This window comes from Cryptomeria japonica, chromosome 3, assembly GCF_030272615.1.
Source record: "Cryptomeria japonica chromosome 3, Sugi_1.0, whole genome shotgun sequence".
Classification (NCBI taxonomy): Eukaryota; Viridiplantae; Streptophyta; class Pinopsida; order Cupressales; family Cupressaceae; genus Cryptomeria; species Cryptomeria japonica.
The window spans coordinates 196,616,231-196,634,295 of record NC_081407.1 but is presented as its reverse complement, the minus strand read 5'-3'; positions in this window follow the sequence as shown (position 1 = coordinate 196,634,295).

Genomic DNA, 18,065 nt, shown 5'->3' with positions numbered 1-18,065 from the left:
ACCATTAAAGGTTTCAAGTGGGTAAGGATAAATAGGATTTTAAATAAATAATTTATTTAAATAGTTGTGCAACTTGCATTTGTAGGAAAATACAAGTGGGTGGAGGATAAAGGTGATTTAAATAAATGTTAATTTATTTAAATGTGAGAGGTGGGATTTTGGGGGAATTTAAATAAATATTAATTTATTTAAATGTGAGAGAAGATTTAATTAAATAAATATGATTTATTTATTTAATTAATGGTCTGAATTTGTTAAGTGAATTAAATCAAATAAATTGAATAATTTATTTAATTAATAGGAGAAGAGGGTTAAGATGACTTAATTAAATAATTAATAATTGATTGATGGTTAAATAATCGAATAAATACTAAATATTCATTTAATTAAGTGGACAGATTTATGTGACTACAATGGCATACCATTTCCTCTCCTCATACATCTTTTCTTGTTGGAACTTTATCTTCACCTCTTGTTTAAGCTTGTCGTTCTATAGGGCCATATCTTGAAGTAACTCATCTATCAAAGGTTTTAGTTGTATTAGAGTCAGTTGTAAAGGGTTCCCTTTTAGGTGAGGGTACTTGCCCTATATCTCATTTACTATATCCTCTATCTACTCCAAAGTCTACACATGGTTCTTTAGGAACTCAACTTGAGACACGTAGTGAAAAATTTACCCTACTTAAAATGTTTGTAAGGGAGATATGCTCCCTATATCCACTTGGTTTTTAGATATTGGTAGCTAGAGCAATTGTGATTATTCCATCAATTGTATTTGTTATTTCTCTACCAAGAATTATTTTATGTGCTTCATTGTGGGTGTTGTTGAAGTAGATGTTGTACCAGTCTAGGGAGGTGGAGGAGTTTCTATTGCAATTTCTTAATATTTTTCTTCTTCCTCATACATTTGATTGTATTCTTTTGTAGTTGTCTTTGTTATCTCCATTTGCATCTATTGTGTAAATTTTGTTTTCTCTAACATTATCTTATCCACTCTTTATTTTGATTGAAGCTTTTTAGTCTATAATTCTACCACCTTATGCTTTTGTGATGGTGTAAGGGTCGATGTAACTGTAGTCACATAAATCTGTCCATTTTAATTGAATGAATATTTCGTATTTATTTGATTAAAAATCCACTAGCCATCAGTTAATTAAATAAATATTTAATTAATTCATCTCCAAACATTCTTCTATTAATTAAATAAATTATTCAATTTATTTTAATTAATTCATTAAATTAAATTCTATTCAATTAAATAAATAAAATCAATTTATTTAATTATATCCCCCTATTCCTCTTTTAAATAAATTAAATAAAACATTTATTTAAATCATTATCCCCACCCCACTTGCATTTTCCTACAAATGCAACTTACACACATTTATTGAAATAAATGAATTTTTATTTTAAATAAAATCCTATTTTCCCTCACCCACCAAATCCACTTGCAAAATCTAATCCCCTTCTAGATTCTTCTAACCCCTTCCTAATTAGCCTAATCCATCCCCTAATTATTGTCACATTCATAAGCAAAATGGAGTCACTTCTCAAAACCTCAAAGTCTTGGATAACCATTAAAGGTTTTCAACCTTCAACCACTAAATGGCTCAAAGTCTTTGATAGCCATTAAAGGCTTCCAACTTTCAACCACTTAATCCCCAAAGTCTCCAATAACCATTAATGGTTAACTCAAACCCTCCCACATGGTTAAAACATTTGTTTTGACTCAACCTCTATCCAACCCAAGGGTCTCATCAAGCATTTAATGCTTTGACCATGATTATCTCTTAATCATTTGCACAAAGGTTTATCCTTGCATTAACTCCTAATCCAGTGGGTAATCCTAATTTAGACTTGACCCTTAGCCTTTAGATAACCATGAAGTCTTCTCAGGCCTTTAATGCCTCCAACCTCTTCTCTCAACCCAATCTTGTGTTGACACTTGTCACTATTTTATTGGTGCAAATTGTGCACATGGATCCCCAACTTTCAAGCTTGACCCTTGATTAAACCTTTCAATCCTGGCCATCCATTGCTCCATTTTTCCTATAAATAGAGCCCATTCCTTCATAATCCAGATCCTGAAAACTTGTATGCATCTAAGCTATAGACATTTTAGAGAGCATTTTAGCATAGCATAACTAAATCTTGTCTTTTTGGTTAAAATACATCATTTTAGCATAAAAATAGCTTTTCATTTCATATTTGGAGCTATACTACAAATCTCAATCCTCCATAAGCATCCATAGTGCAAAAAGCTGCTGAGAGCTACACTATTTTGGAACTTGGAGAGGAGAGGAACAAGGGAGAAGGAACTAGGAGTATGTTAGGAGGTATTTGGAGATGCCTCATCATGTTTGCTTTGATAGTTAAATATGCTTGCATGCTTTTAGTCTCTCTTTTGGTATGCCTTTTTAGATTAGTTTTCGATTGACTAACACTAATGTTTTGTGTGTTTTGTGTTCTTTGATCTTAGACTAATCTTGTGTCATTTAGGAGGGCATCATTTGGTGAACCCGACGTGAATCGAACACGCAACCTTCTGATTTGTTTTTGAAAATTAACATTTTTTCTTGTTGAAACTGCCACACAGGTCGCGCTTCGGCTCTATTGAACACGTTCTAGCGCTACCGACAATTTTTATTTTAGCGCTATTGTTGTTAAAATAGTGCTATTGTAAAAGTTTCGGCGCTATTGAAATTGTTTTAGCGCTTCTGGGATTCTTCTAGCGCTATTGGGAAAAGTATAGCGCTTCTGTCTTTCTGTCATTTCTACTCTTTCAGCGCTACCGGTTAAATTAGCGCTTCTGCTCAACGCAGACTAGCGCTATTATGTAAATTAGCGCTTCTGTAAAAACACAGACTAGCGCTATTGCGATAGAGTGTCGTCTAAATTGACTTGTAACTGAAAAATTGAACATTTTAGGCTTGTGGAAGCCCCCCCGTGAACACCAATTTTTACTAACTTGTTTTTTGTTCACGTAGGTTAAACAACTCACTATAAAAGAATCACGAAATTGTCCTTTAAGTGCTTAAAAAGAACTTTAAAAAAAAAATAATAAAAAAAAATTTCATTGTTTTCTAGTTAGGCCTCATTTTCCTTTTGGTGCGTAAAATTAACAACACAACTTTGATTTCATTGCATCAATTTGGACCTAAAAATTTACAATCCACACTTCAAAATTTTGGTGCAAATAAAATTCACAATCAACTTGTCTCAATTTTGCAAGCAATTTTACTTCAAGCAAACGTGTTTTCATTACGTTGACCAGGATTTTCGAATTCTAGATTACAAAACACATTGCCTTTGAAGATAAAACAAACACCATGGCTGTTGGAGCAACATCTCCAAATAGTTAGATCACATTTGCAAAATGCTGGATTAAAAAGAACAAGTGAATTTGGTGTTTGGCACGCTTGTGCACAAAGGTCAGTCGAGTGGTCCTACCTCTAACACACACTATCCTCTCCCTTGGCTCTCGTGGTCCTAGGTGCAAGAGAAAAGTGTTAGTAACACTCACATTTTATCTTTTTAAGAGAGGCCTGCCAAGGGATCGATACTCTTGGGAACGACCTCGAGCGGTAAATCCTTCAAGCCGCTATAGAAATCAGGTGAGAGCGAAAGCTGTAGCCTTGGGTATAGCTGTTCCTATAGTGTAACTAGCCGAAAGGACAAATGGGCCCCACCACCAGTTACAAGGCTCTTAAGTGAGTCACTGGAGAATGAACTTATGTCCAAAAACATCGAACATGACTAAACACCTTTAAGTAGTAGCCCACCCGTTCTATTGATTGAGGATATTTAAGGTATAATTTAGTGCAAGAGCATAGATGGTTTTGCTCCCAAGATACTCACCATACATATTTCCTTGAGTAGAAACATAGCTTTTTGAAAAGTCACTTGTGGCTTGATAAAAGTGGTGACTCCCCCATCATAGGGATCATCTATTTGTTATGCTCGTGCAAGACTTAGTATATCACATCCTTACCTGCCACGGCGGGATTCATAAGGTATGTAGTACCAAAGTCGAAGAAATATCAAGATGTGGGCTAAATTTATCACAACTGGCCATTTGACCTTAGGGATAAAGAGTGTTTGAAGTGTGTTCGTTTTACAGACCTAGTGCAAATTGAGCCGACTTCAGGCTTTGGAATTACACCTTAAAATAAATCTAAAGGAAGGGTCAAAAACAAGTCCAAGGATTGGGTTAACCTAGACCCATACTCATTTGTGCCTTTGAGGCTACAATTTTGTATTTGTGTGCTTGCTTTGTTTTCTTGTCAAAAAAAGAAAAATCAGAAAATCAATCCCAAAAACAAAGTATTCATCCAACATCTGTCAACAGAACCAAAAATACCAAAAACAAAGGGCAAACAACACAGAGTCACAACTTTTATGACCATTCTTCACATCTTGCGAAAGAAGAAGTGTCATCAGAATATAAACTTGAAAAGGAGACCATTGAGCTCAAAGGCTTTAATCAAAAGGAGGAAATTCTTCTATATCAATTGACAAATCTTTGTCTCCCATAGAGTCTTTCTACATCGCATGCGTCTATACCTTCAAGGTAAAACAAACGAGTTTGATTCAGAATCATTGAACAGCAGAGCTTTTATGCAATATAGAGCTCTGAGTTATCACAAAAATCAAGGAGGAAAGATTAATCCCAATTTCTTCCCAAACATCTGTATCACCTACAACACAGCTCGAGAAGTGCCACCAACGCCTGAAAGGGAAGAAGAAGAGTTTGTCCCATTTGTGACACAAAGTTTTTATTGAAAGTTGAAAAACAAAAAAAACATCCATCATCTCATTCATACATCATTATTCCATTATCAAATCCATCCCAACTCTCAAAACATTAAGAGGTTCTTGTCCCAAGATTCCTTTTTAGATATTGCTTGAAATCAAAAACACATCACATCACTTTTTAGATTGTTTCTACATCTAGGATAAGCTCATCCTAAGAGACACATCTACGCAGGTTAAAACTAGTTCATGAGTGAATCCTCTCATTGCTAGGTAGTCAAAATCTGTAACACATCTCAGATTTCTCTACACCTTATCACATCCAAACTCCTCAAAACAAACAAGCAATTCAAAGAAAGAATTTCGGTTACATCTACCTTAGAGTGCTAGAGATCTACATACAACACAATCCACCAACCATCAATCTTTCATTTCATCGACAGCTCATCATCATCTTCAATCAACTTCAACAAAAACTTGCAAACAAAATGGCTCAAACCCGATCACGGTCAAGGCAACGAGAAATAGAAATTGAGGAAGAAGAAGAAAATCTCAATGAATTTCAAGAAGCACTTGGAGGAAATATAAATGACGAAAACCCAAGTACTCCCACTCCTTCAACAATCGAAAGGGTTCAACATAACCCTCATTTTAACAGATTATTTGATGAAATACTAAGGAGCAATGCGGATGCTCACTTCTTAAAACTCGCTCAAGAAGGAGCCAAACTCCCCTCAGACTTTGATCTTCCCCAATTAAGACAAGCATCAGAAAGACAAAGTCGCCATGAGGAGGAAAGAGGTAGAAATCACACCAGATATAACATTCCTCGAGGTAACCCACCACCTCCTCCTCCAAATGAAATGGAGATGTTGCGGCAACAAGTCGAGAATCTCGCCCAACAACTTCATAGTGGTGTTAAGACCAATCAATTTTCACTTAACGACATCTGTCCCTATCCGTTTGATAGGAATCTTTATATGCCACCCTTTCCACGCGGGTTCGAAACACCAAAATTCAAAAAATATAGAGGAAAGGGAGATCCCCATGATCATGTCCGAGAATTTCATTCCGCTTGTCTTGAAGTGGCTTATGAGGACACATACCTAATGCGCCTTTTTCCCCAAAGCTTGGGAGGAACAACCACATCATGGTTTTCCCGACTACCAGGTGGCATTAGAACATTTGAGGAACTCATCCAGAAGTTCCTATCTCATTACTCTTATAATATTGAACGCGACATCACCATGGCTGATCTATGCAACACCAAACAAAAACCAGGTGAATTATTCTCAGTATTCCTACAACGATGGCGCCAAATGTCTAGCAGACGTTCTCTTCAGTTACCTGAACGAGAACTAGTGGAAATTTTCATTTCCAACTTAAACGAAGAAATGGAATTTCACCTGGATGTCAAAGATACAGATTCTTTTAACGATATGATCACCAAAGGTATAAAATGTGAAAGGGCACTCATCAAAAAAGGACTCATCAAAATCTTTAATGAACCCAAAGATGGTCCTCGCCCGCGCTTCAATAGTGATAAACCGAACTTCTGGAACAAGAATAAGAATATCGTCAACGATGGAGTTGTGGATGCTCGGACTGTCCAAAATGCACAACCTGTGGTTCGGTTTGCAGGACAAAATCCTCCACCTCAAAATAACACAAATGTTCCTTCCAATCAAGGTCGCATCACGTCTCATGATGAACCAAGACCTCGTCAGCAAAAACAAAAACGAACATACACTCCCTTAGGGGAACCCATTGAAACAGTGTTGCGACAACTCCTCTCTCAAAATTTGGTCACTCTACCTAAGCTATCAAACTATGAGCCTCAGGTCAAACCGGCATGGTGGAGAGATACTGAACACTGTGAGTTCCATCAAGGAAGAGGACACAAGACAAGTAATTGTCACCGATTGAAAGATCTCATTCAGGATCTTATTGACCGAGGAGAAATTGAAATTGAAGGGCATGACCCAAAAACAACCAATAATGATCATCAGATGTTCAAGAATCCACTTCCATCGCAAGATCAAAGGGGTCCTTCCACTTCCAGACGAGGTCCTGATACCACTGATTATACGCAAGCTGCATATAATTACACTGTCAATCACCTGTATGATGCCAATGAACAAATTGCAACTATCACCTTCAAAAATCCCACCTCAAATTGCAATGTTGTTACACGTCGTGGCAAGGTCACCATAAAGGCAGCTCCACAAGGCACCACCTCCATCCCAAAGCAGTACAATCTTGTGGAACAATTAGACAAAACCCCTGCACTTATATCCATTTTGGAGCTTTTGCGTCTGTCACCCTCTCATAAAACTATCTTGGATCAAGCACTCCAAGAAGCGTCAGTCCCTGCAAACCTAAATATGGACCAATTTCAAGCCATGGTTGGAAGTCTAAAGTCATCACCTTGTCTCACTTTTTCTGAAAGTGACAACTCTTCCTTCCAACAACCTCATAATGCTTCACTACACATTGAAGGCTTTGTCAACCAACACAGGATCAAGCGAGTCTTGATCGATAATGGAGCAGGCCTAAACATTTGTACACTACAGTTGGTCACAGCATTGGGATATGCAATAGAATCAGTGGATCCTCGCAAGAAGATCACCATCAAGGCCTATGATGATGCAGAGCGTTCATCCAAAGGAGCTGTGGTACTACCAATCCGAGTGGGCCCTGTGGTAAAGCACATAATTTGCCAGGTTCTGGACCTTCCTCTGCCATATAATCTATTATTAGGGAGACCTTGGATACATGCCATGCAAGCCGTTCCATCTACCTACCATCAATGTATCAAGTTCCCACATAATGGTGCAGAGATCACAATCCTGGGCGATGCAAATCCTTTTGCATTTTGCCATAATATCAGCCATCAACCAGAGATTACTGTTCCTAATAATAGGGAAGCCATTTCCTCCACATCATATGTAAATCCCGCCTCTCTTGCCAGTTCAAACACTCCTATACCCAAGCAAGAAAAGCTTAAGATGAAAGTCGCAGAGGAAGGTCCTGGAGAATACAACTTGAGTCAGCTCTTTTGTGTGGGACAAATGCCCACTTCTCCTAGAACACATGGTAAACCACAGCAGTTACTCCAGCAACCACTAATCACGCCTGCATGTGCCTTAATGCCTTTCACCCTTGGAAAGAGTCAAGAGGAAGAGACACAAGATGAGGACCTAGCGGAATAGATCTATAAAGATCCCATCACCACTGACAAACCGCAAGTTACACTTCCTACGGAACAGTATGGTAAAGGCCTCCTCATTATGCAAAGAATGGGGTATGATGGTCAGAGTGCTTTGGGATCCTGCAAACAAGGACGACATGAACCGCTGCTGCCAGAGTTCAAGCCCAAAGGTAATACTGGCCTAGGCTTTGAAAAAGAGATCCTTCCTAAACTCAGATTCAAAGGAAAACCTAGCAAACCATTTTGCCCACCTACTGCAAAGAGGACACCTTTCATAATCAAAGCACCATCAAGCAATATTGCCACTGCCCCATCGAGGCTCACAACCCCACCGCAACCATCTACAATACCAATCATCCCACCAAATGAACCAGTAATCCCATCAGCAGCACCATTAGCAGCAGCAACTATATCAGAACCCGCAGCAGCATCTATGGCACCAGCCATTCCAACAAAAGCCACTGAGGCAACACTACCGATACTTCCTGTACCAGATCCTTTAAAACCCATTACGGTTCCTGCAGCACCGATCACTACAAAGATACATAAACCAATCACACCTGCCGTGTTCAACTCCAGCGACATCCCTATATGGTATAGCAATCGGATGCTAGAGAGTGATTCAGAGACCGACTCACATGAGTGGGAATTTGATTCTGTACAGCTTAACACTTCAGATGAGGAGGACAGATCACCACCTCCACCACGCAAAGACATCCCTATTTACGGAGAAGCATAGATAAAGACCACTTGGGTACCTGAGCTGGAAACATCTTCCACAGACCCTATGTCTCATCCTACGCCTGATTCTGACAAGGAGAGTACCATTAATGACCTTCACCACAATGTCTTAACCCTCACTGATACCTCTAACGAACTTAATCTAATCGATGAAGTAATGCCCATTATCCACCCTGAACTCATCGAATGGAACCAACCAAATCCCCCATGTCTTGACCTCTTCCAAAACGATGAGGCTATCATTGACTTTTTGGAATTAAGGGATAATCTACCAAGCGGGGATCACAAAGCTGGATTTTCCATTCAACTTAATAGCGTAGCATACTTTGGGGCGGATGCCAAACCCTTCAGCTGCAAAAATATAACATTAAAACATGGATCTTCTAGTGAAAACCACACTGTGGCACTGTTTGATCCGACAACAGTAAAAAGAAAGAGCGTATCCAACGGTGAAAACCTCTTTGAGGCGCTTGAGGATGAAGGGTTTGACATTCTCCCTGCTAGTACACAACAGAAACGATCAACGATTCTTATCGAGGAAACCAAAGAATACAATGTGGGGACTCCTGAAAATCCTCATATCATACATCTGGCATCTCTTCTCACTCCAGAGGAACAACCTAAATTTATAGAGTTCTTCCAGAAGCGTCAGATCAACTTTGCATGGTCATATGCAGACATGCCTGGGCTTGATCCTGATTTAGTCATGCATCACCTCACCGTAGCAGAAGGAGCCAAACTGTCAAGCAGAAGCTTCGTAAGATGCATCCCCAGATTGCAGTGCTAGTCAAAACAGAACTCAAGAAACTCCTAGATGTTGGTTTCATTAGGCCAATTGATTATGCAGAATGGATCTCCAACATTGTGCCTATCGGCAAACAAAAAGGGGGCATCCGCATTTGTACTGACTTCAGAGATCTAAATAAGGCATGTCCTAAGGGTGACTTTCCCCTACCAAATATCGACATCATAGTGGATCTAACAGCAGGACATGCGATGCTTTCACTCATGGATGGCTTTTCCAGCTACAATCAGATAAAGATCGCACCCGAAGATCAACATAAGACAGCCTTCACATGTCCATGGGGCACATACTGCTGGAATGTAATGCCTTTTGGTCTAAAGAATGCAGGAGCGACCTATCAAAGAGCAATGACCACCATCTTCCATGACATGATGCATACTATGATGGAAGATTATGTGGATGACTTACTACCAAAATCACTTACTAGAGAAGGACATCTCCACATCTTAGATCAAATCTTTGATAGACTGGAACAATATCATGTTCGACTCAACCCAAAGAAATGTGTCTTTGGAGTGACCTCCGGGAAGCTTCTAGGATACATTGTCTCAAGCAAAGGCATTGAGGTCGATCCAGCAAAGGTTAAGGCAATAATGGACATGCCACCTCCAAAGAATATTAGTCAGCTAAGGACATTACAAGGGCGGCTTCAATCCATCCGAAGATTCATTGCACAATTGGCTGATAAGTGTCACCCATTCACACACCTGCTACACAAGAACATCCGCTTTCAGTGGGATGACAAATGTCAGCAAGCATTTCAGGCACTTAAAGACTATCTCATGAATCCACCTTTGTTGATGCCACCAGATCCAAGTAGACCGTTGTTACTTTATATCTCAGCAACAAGTACAGCATTGGGTGTACTACTGGCACAACATAATGCAAAAGGAAAAGAGTGTGTTGTTTACTATATCTCTCGCACACTGGTTGGCTATGAACTCAATTACACACCTATTGAGCGAGCTTGCCTAGCAGTAATCTTAGCAGCCACTAAATTGCGGCACTATCTATTGACACACAAGGTACAACTCATCGCAAAGATTGATCCACTCAAGTACTTACTCAGCAAAGCAGCATTGACAGGTCACTTAGCCAAATGGGTAATGATTCTAAGTGAATTTGACATCGAGTATGTGGACCGTAAAGCTATCAAAGGGCAGGTCATTGCAGATCAGTTGGCCGATGCACCACTCATAGGCAATCATCCCCTCATTTCCAATTTTCCAGATGAAGACATATTCATGCTCACAGAAGTACAACCATGGAAACTATATTTTGATGGGTCATACACTAGGCATGGCTCGGGGGCAGGCATTCTGTTTATCACACCTCAAGGTGATAGCATCCCGAAGTCTTACAGGCTCACATTTCCATGCACAAACAACATAGCAGAGTATGAGGCCTTGATCACAGGACTCAGGTTAGCCGTACAGTGGAAATTACAAGAACTACAAGTATATGGCGACTCCCAACTAGTCATTCGACAAGCAATAGATGAATATCAAACCAAGGATGATAAACTCATGCCATATAAGAAAATGGTGGACACTCTAAAGACATCATTTACTACTATCACTTTTGAGCAGATACCAAGAGATCAGAATCGAGCTGCTGATGCTATGGCTACCATCGCATCTCTACTAGATCTTCCACAGAATTCAACACGCTACGAATTCTTGGTAGAACAGCTTTGGATCCCCGTTTATGATATCCCCGAATCTGAAATGATATGTCGCCTTGTTGGTTCTGAATCCCCATGGTACGGTGAGTTCTACACCTATCTTCGCGATCATACCCTTCCTCCCAACCAATCGAATAACCAACGAAAAACCTTCATTCGCCAAACTGCTCGATATACCATTATTGCCGAAACCCTATACCAACGTAGTCTTGATGGTACTCTCCTTCGATGTCTGGAACAGGATGAGATAACAAAGGTTTTGGAAGAGGTACATGAAGGAATTTGCGGGACTCACTCAAGTGGTCCATCACTAGCCAAGAAGATCATGCGAGCTGGATACTATTGGCCATCTATGGAAAAGGATTCCTACTACTTTGTCAGAAAATGCAAGAAATGTCAAGTTCATGGCGACCTGATACATGCACCAGCACAGGAATTGCAACCAATCACAACACCATGGCCTTTTTGTCAATGGGGCCTTGACCTTGTGGGTAAGATTCATCCATCTTCATCTAACGGCCATAAATTCATTATTACCGCCACCGAATATTTCACAAAGTGGATCGAAGCTGTTCCACTTACCCAAGTCACCGGCAAGCAGATCGCCTCATTCATCCTCAACTACATCATCTACCGGTATGGTGTACCCATGTCCATCGTCACAGATAACGGTCTTCCTTTCAAAAATCAGGATGTCCGTGAACTTTGTGAGAAATTTCATATCCAACACCGCTTTTCCACTCCCTATTACCCACAAGGCAATGGTCAGGCCGAAGCATCCAATAAAAACATATTGAGAATCCTAAAGAAGACAGTCAATGATGTCGGTCGTGATTGGCATGTTCAATTGAATCTAGCATTATGGGCATATCGAACTAGCATTCGAACCCCTACAGGTGCAACTCCTTATTCATTGGTCTATGGTGCAGAGGCTATCTTGCCTATTGAGGTTGAGATACCATCATTACGAGTTTCCTTGCATAATCTCATCGATGATGAAGCATACAGAGTCTCACGCCTTCAGGACTTAGAGTTACTTGATGAGAAGCGACAAGCTGCATACAATCACCTCAAAGCCTATCAGCAACGCATGAGCAGAAGTTACAATCACCGAGTTAGATCTCATACATTTGAGGCAGGTGATCTTGTTCTTCGAGAAAATCCTCGCAACCAACCAAACAGAGAACATCAAGGCAAGTTTGAATCAAACTAGCTGGGCCCATATGTTGTCACTGCTGTATTCGGGTCCGGGGCATATCAGTTGGCTACATCAGACGGAGAACTGCTCGCAGATCCAATCAATAGCATGCACCTCAAACGGTTTTATACCTAAGGTGTACAGAGCATCAGGATCCCCCGCATATCAGAAAATACCAAAAACATTCAGAAAAATGTCATGAAGAAATACAAAAACATTCAAAAAAAAGTAAAGAAAACTCATACATCCAAACGGTGAACAACCACTCCGGTGGCACCTTGGGTAAGTGCGATGGTGAAAACTTGGCAAACAGGCGCCATTCGTAAAAGGCAATGGCTCCAGTATCTTTTAGGCTCATTGCAATCACATTCATGCACACACACATCCATCCATCCAAACCATGGCTTGTTATTTGATCTGCAATTAAGAAAGTACTCCATGCGTCTAGCATCCCACCTTTTCATAGTCAGGTCTACAAACTGGGGGCAATACCCTTACCCTCGTGATGGAAGTGGATTCTACATTGTCTTATATATCATTACGCTCTTCATTCAGGCAATCATCAGAAAATATCAAAAACATTCAAAAATGACTCTCAAAAATACCAAAAACATTCAAAAATGATTCACAAAATCCAAAAACATTGACAAAACCCATCAAAAATCACACAAAAAAACATGGCAACACCTTGTACATATTCATCTGATCAGATACCAAAACAAACATCGACACAATACTCACAAAATGACCACTTATCAATCAACCAACACAATCGACATCAACAAATCCAAACTGTCTTTAAAACAAGGATGCATCCTTCCTTACCAAAACAAAGACAAGATGACATTTTCTTTGACAAGAAAATTCTGTTAGGCTATCAAATACTTGGTTGATTTTTGAGTACAATCATTTGTTTATCTGTATCGGAATCTTTTAGCATTGTTTTGTATCGTTTGCGCATTATTTCCGATGAAGTTCTGGGGCATGTACTAATAGTGTCTACGTGGGAAGTTCACTAAGCTATGTGATCATAGACAAAAATGCAGTCATAGATCACTACGGCTTGCTGACTACAGCGTATATCTCGACCATATGGACATGAACCATTACCAAGGATCCTTATTCTTTATTCTTTATGTATATATACTGTTTGGTTGCAGGTACAATGCTCATTCTTTGGTTCCTCTTCCTCCAAATTGGATAAAGGTTTTATTTTCTTAGTACGGTATGAACTTGTCTCAGGATCTGATCAGCCTAAGATCAAGGAGGACGATCCAAGTCATGCACGAAAGGAGATAATCCTTGTCTGTTCCGCAAGCAATACTCTGGTCGACTTGACCCTTATATCAAGTCGTTTGTATTAACTTGCTATATTAAAATCCATGAAAGAAATACTCAGGTCATCTTGAATCATTGTGTCAAGATGCTTGTATTCTCTTCCATCATTTTAAAGCTCAATGATGAAAATAGAGCACTATGGATCGTCATTTCACCTCATCTGTTTCTATCTTGCATTCCGTTGCATATCACCCCTCCATTCATTCATTCATATGTAGGCTTTTACATGCAAAAATGACCAATAAAAGCTGGTCTTGGATACAAATCACGACCGAGTACTCTGATACATCATCAGTGCATTATGCAAAGTCTTAAAAACCTTGCATTCCTCATGGTCATATCATCATTGCATTTAGGTGCATCTTGCATTATGTCCATTCATGTCATTTTTAAACTTAAAACATTGCATATAGTTCATTATTGACATTAGTTTTCATTAAAAATCATTTTCATCATTGCATCAATCATAAATAATTAGATTCATTCATGGGATCAAATTGTCTTTGGTTGTTTTAAATCATTTACTAAACATTTCATCCAGTGTAAATTATCCATTATCATCTTATCAACTTATTATTACACACATCCATTTATCCATTTAGTTACAAAGTGCATTCATTCATTCATTAATAAGCATCTTATTATGTTCATTTTAGGATTCATTTCACATCGCATTCATTATCCTCTTTTTAATTGTATTAAGGTACAATTATTACAAATATCAGTTATAGTATCATCCCACTTTCATATTTAATGCATTTTAGATTCATAAGACCATTTGTTTACAAAACATTGGTTCATACCATTTCATATATCCATTTTACGTATGCATTCATTTAAAACACATTATCATATAAACACTTGTACTTTACATTTGTTTATCCGTATGCATTCATTCTACACATTATCATATAAACATTTGTACTTTACATTTGTTTATCCGTATGCATTCATTTAAAACACATTATCATATAAACACTTGTACTTTACATTTGTTTATCCGTATGCATTCATTTAAAACACATCATCATATAAACATTTGTACTTTGCATTTTGTTTATCCATATTGCATTCATCTAAACACATCTAGATACATATTCATACATAACATCATTCATTCAAACATCGTCACATAAATCATCTCATCATTACATTACAATAGGAAACATCAAAAATCCTGTTCATGCATCAAGCATAAGCATATATCATCATCATGGCATTCCATACATAAAGCATTACATCACAAATCAAATACATCATATGTATATAAACCTGCATTCATATGTCAGTATACAACATCATAAATCATCATAAAAACATGCATAAAAAGAAACATCTCATCAAATGCATACATATACCCATATCCATCTACGCAAGCAAACATAATCATGCATAAACATCCATACATCATCACATGCATAATCATCACAATATGGGATCCCCTCATATATATCATCTCATATATCAGAGTACAATGAAGTCTACAAAAATCGGCTACCGAGAGCCATCCAAGATACAGTCCAAAAATAGACAATGATACAATACATGTATGCAAAAATGCTCTCTCAAATGCCACTCTGGCCAGATGCTGTACCACCACCACCCCTACCTACTCCACCACTGGTACCTGCACCACCTAATCCATCTCTCCGTGGAGACCTCATCGAACCCCCACTCCCTCCTGCATCTCCTGATCTATCCCACCTCAAAGGACCCATCACTCCCCCACTGCTCTGCATCCTCTGTGATCGCTCGGATCTCATCTGCCGCATCTGGGTATAACTAAGAGCTCGCTGGCTAATCGGTACCACCTGCTCATATAACCCCCGCCAGTACTCTATCTCAGCCTATGCTCGCCCAAACTGCCTCATAATCTCCCCTGTAGGACCCTGTGCTCCTACTCCCGCTCGGACTCTCTCCTGCAGCTCCGCCAATCTCTCCACCGCAGTATCTCTCTCCCGCAGCACCACTGTTAGCTCTGACTCACGTGCAAATAGCTGCACATCCCTAGCTGCTATCTCCTCCTCTAATCTCTCCACCCGGGTCTACAAATAACCTATCATATGCTCCCGCAGATCCCCAGTAGCTCCCTCCCCCATGTCCATACCTGCCGCACCTGTCTCACCCCCTCCAGTAGGTCCCTCCCCTGCACCACCCTCTCCTGCACCTGTATCCATCGGGATCTCTCTCTCCATCCCCCTCCCACTCAGCTGCACTCCTCCCTGCATCAAAGGTCCCTGTGATATTTGAAGAGGTAGTCCACCTCTCCCTCTCCGCTGCCTCGGCATCCCCAAACCTCCTCCACCTCCTCCACCTCCTCCTCCTCCTCCACCCCCACCTCCTCCTCCTCCGACTCCACCTCCACCTCCTCCTCCATCTCCTCCTCCTCCTCGGCCTCCTGCTCTCCGTCCCCGTCTCCGTCCTCTCTCATCCTCAAAAGATGGAATCGGCTCTGCCGGGTCTGATATCCGTAGGATCGGGTGCGCCACCCGATACTGTGTATACTCTGTTGTCACCCCTGCATCAACGACCCTCGGTCGTAGATCCCATGGCCTCGCCTGCAGTGTCTGAAACTCTGCTAGTGCTTGATCATAAGGTAGCACTGGACCCCATGCATACCGCTCTCGGATCACCCGTGCATACTCTCCAGATCCACTAGGCAGTCCCTGCTGCCGTCCGAACTGCCTCATCACTCGTCCTGGCACCTGTCTCTCCACATGATAAGAGGTCCTCCCAATGAGGAATCGGATCATGAAGACATAAGGTAGTGCCTCCGCATCATCCTCCCATGGCTCACACTCCAAGTATGGCCGCCAGATCACTGCATCCAGGTCATCCAATGCCCGCCGCCACCACTCTAACTTCCCCAAGTGGGGCTGACTCATCATGCCACTGTACATAAACATGTATGGCTGGTCCACGGCTCGGAATCTGAGACTCACTGGTCAAGTCACTGGTAAGTGCTCCCATGCCCACACATGCAGCAGCGTCATGCCCACTGCTAAAGAACCCCGCCCTCTGTACACTACCTCGTGTAGCTCCTGGTACATGTGCGCTAACACGCACGGCCCCCATGCAAATCGGGTCCCCTCAGTCATCATCATCTCTATAACCTGTCCCCATCCCACCGCCAATCCATGTGACCACCTGTCTGGACACAGAAGTCCTCCCACGATCCCTGACAAAACTGCTGGAAGGGGCTCATATAGTGCCGCTATATCCTCCCATGCGATCGAGCCATCATCAATTTATACATCCTCCTCAAAAATCCTCTGACAAGACACCGTCCCCCAGGATCTATCATATGTCACCAGCTCCCCCCGAATCGGAATCCGAAGGATACGCCACACATCCTCTAAGTTCACCGTCATCTCTCCCTGGGCTAGATGAAACGTGCACGTCTCACTGTGCCATCGCTCTGCCAAGGCTGTGATCAGGCCGTGATTCATTCGAATCACGGGCATGTGCATCACCTCGTACAGGCCAGTAGCTGCAATACAGTCTATCTCTATCTGTGTCAACCGATCTCGCAATCCCTGTGTCGCGGGGTGGCGCTCGCGTAACTGCAACACGCGCAGATCCTCCTGCACATAGACATTCATCCAATCACCATCAGTTGTTTTGTTATCAAACTTTCTTAAGTTTAAACCTAGACTATCATCAGATACTTTGATCAAGTATCTTCGGGTCTCAACAGGTAAGCAATCATGGCCGCCTAGACTTCAACAGGCATTTATTCTAACAAATGACCTAAGTCTCATCAGGCTGCTATGGTTCAAAACAACTCCCACTTCACCTCGCCATCCATCAATCGTTAGGCATCAGGAGATTTATTTTGTCCGACATTGGGGCATCTCGTTATCCTAAGGCAAAAGCGCTATTTTATCTACAATAGCGCTAGTTCTACACAATAGCGCTACAACAACATCAATAGCGCTACAACAACATCAATAGCGCTCAAAAAGCTCTACAAAAGCGCTACAAAAACAAAAGCGCTCAATCCGCTATAAAATAGCGCTATTACACATCAATAGCGCTCAATTAACCCTACCATAGCGCTACTTTGTCAAGTGCGCTAAAACTTTCCTGCATTAGCGCTAATTCATACAAGAGCGCTCAAACCAGACTACAATAGCGCTATTGCGGCACCAAAGCGCTAATTCATGGAGCAAAAATGCTAAAACCATAGTTCCAGCGCTCTTGCTCCGACTTGACTTGGACTCAGCTAAAAACCTATCAAAAATGCCTGAAAAGTAAGTTTTCGACTTTGCGTACCGCTGGTCCGTAGTCGGCTGGGCGCTGGAACCGTCGGACTCGCTCAAATCTGTGCTCGATG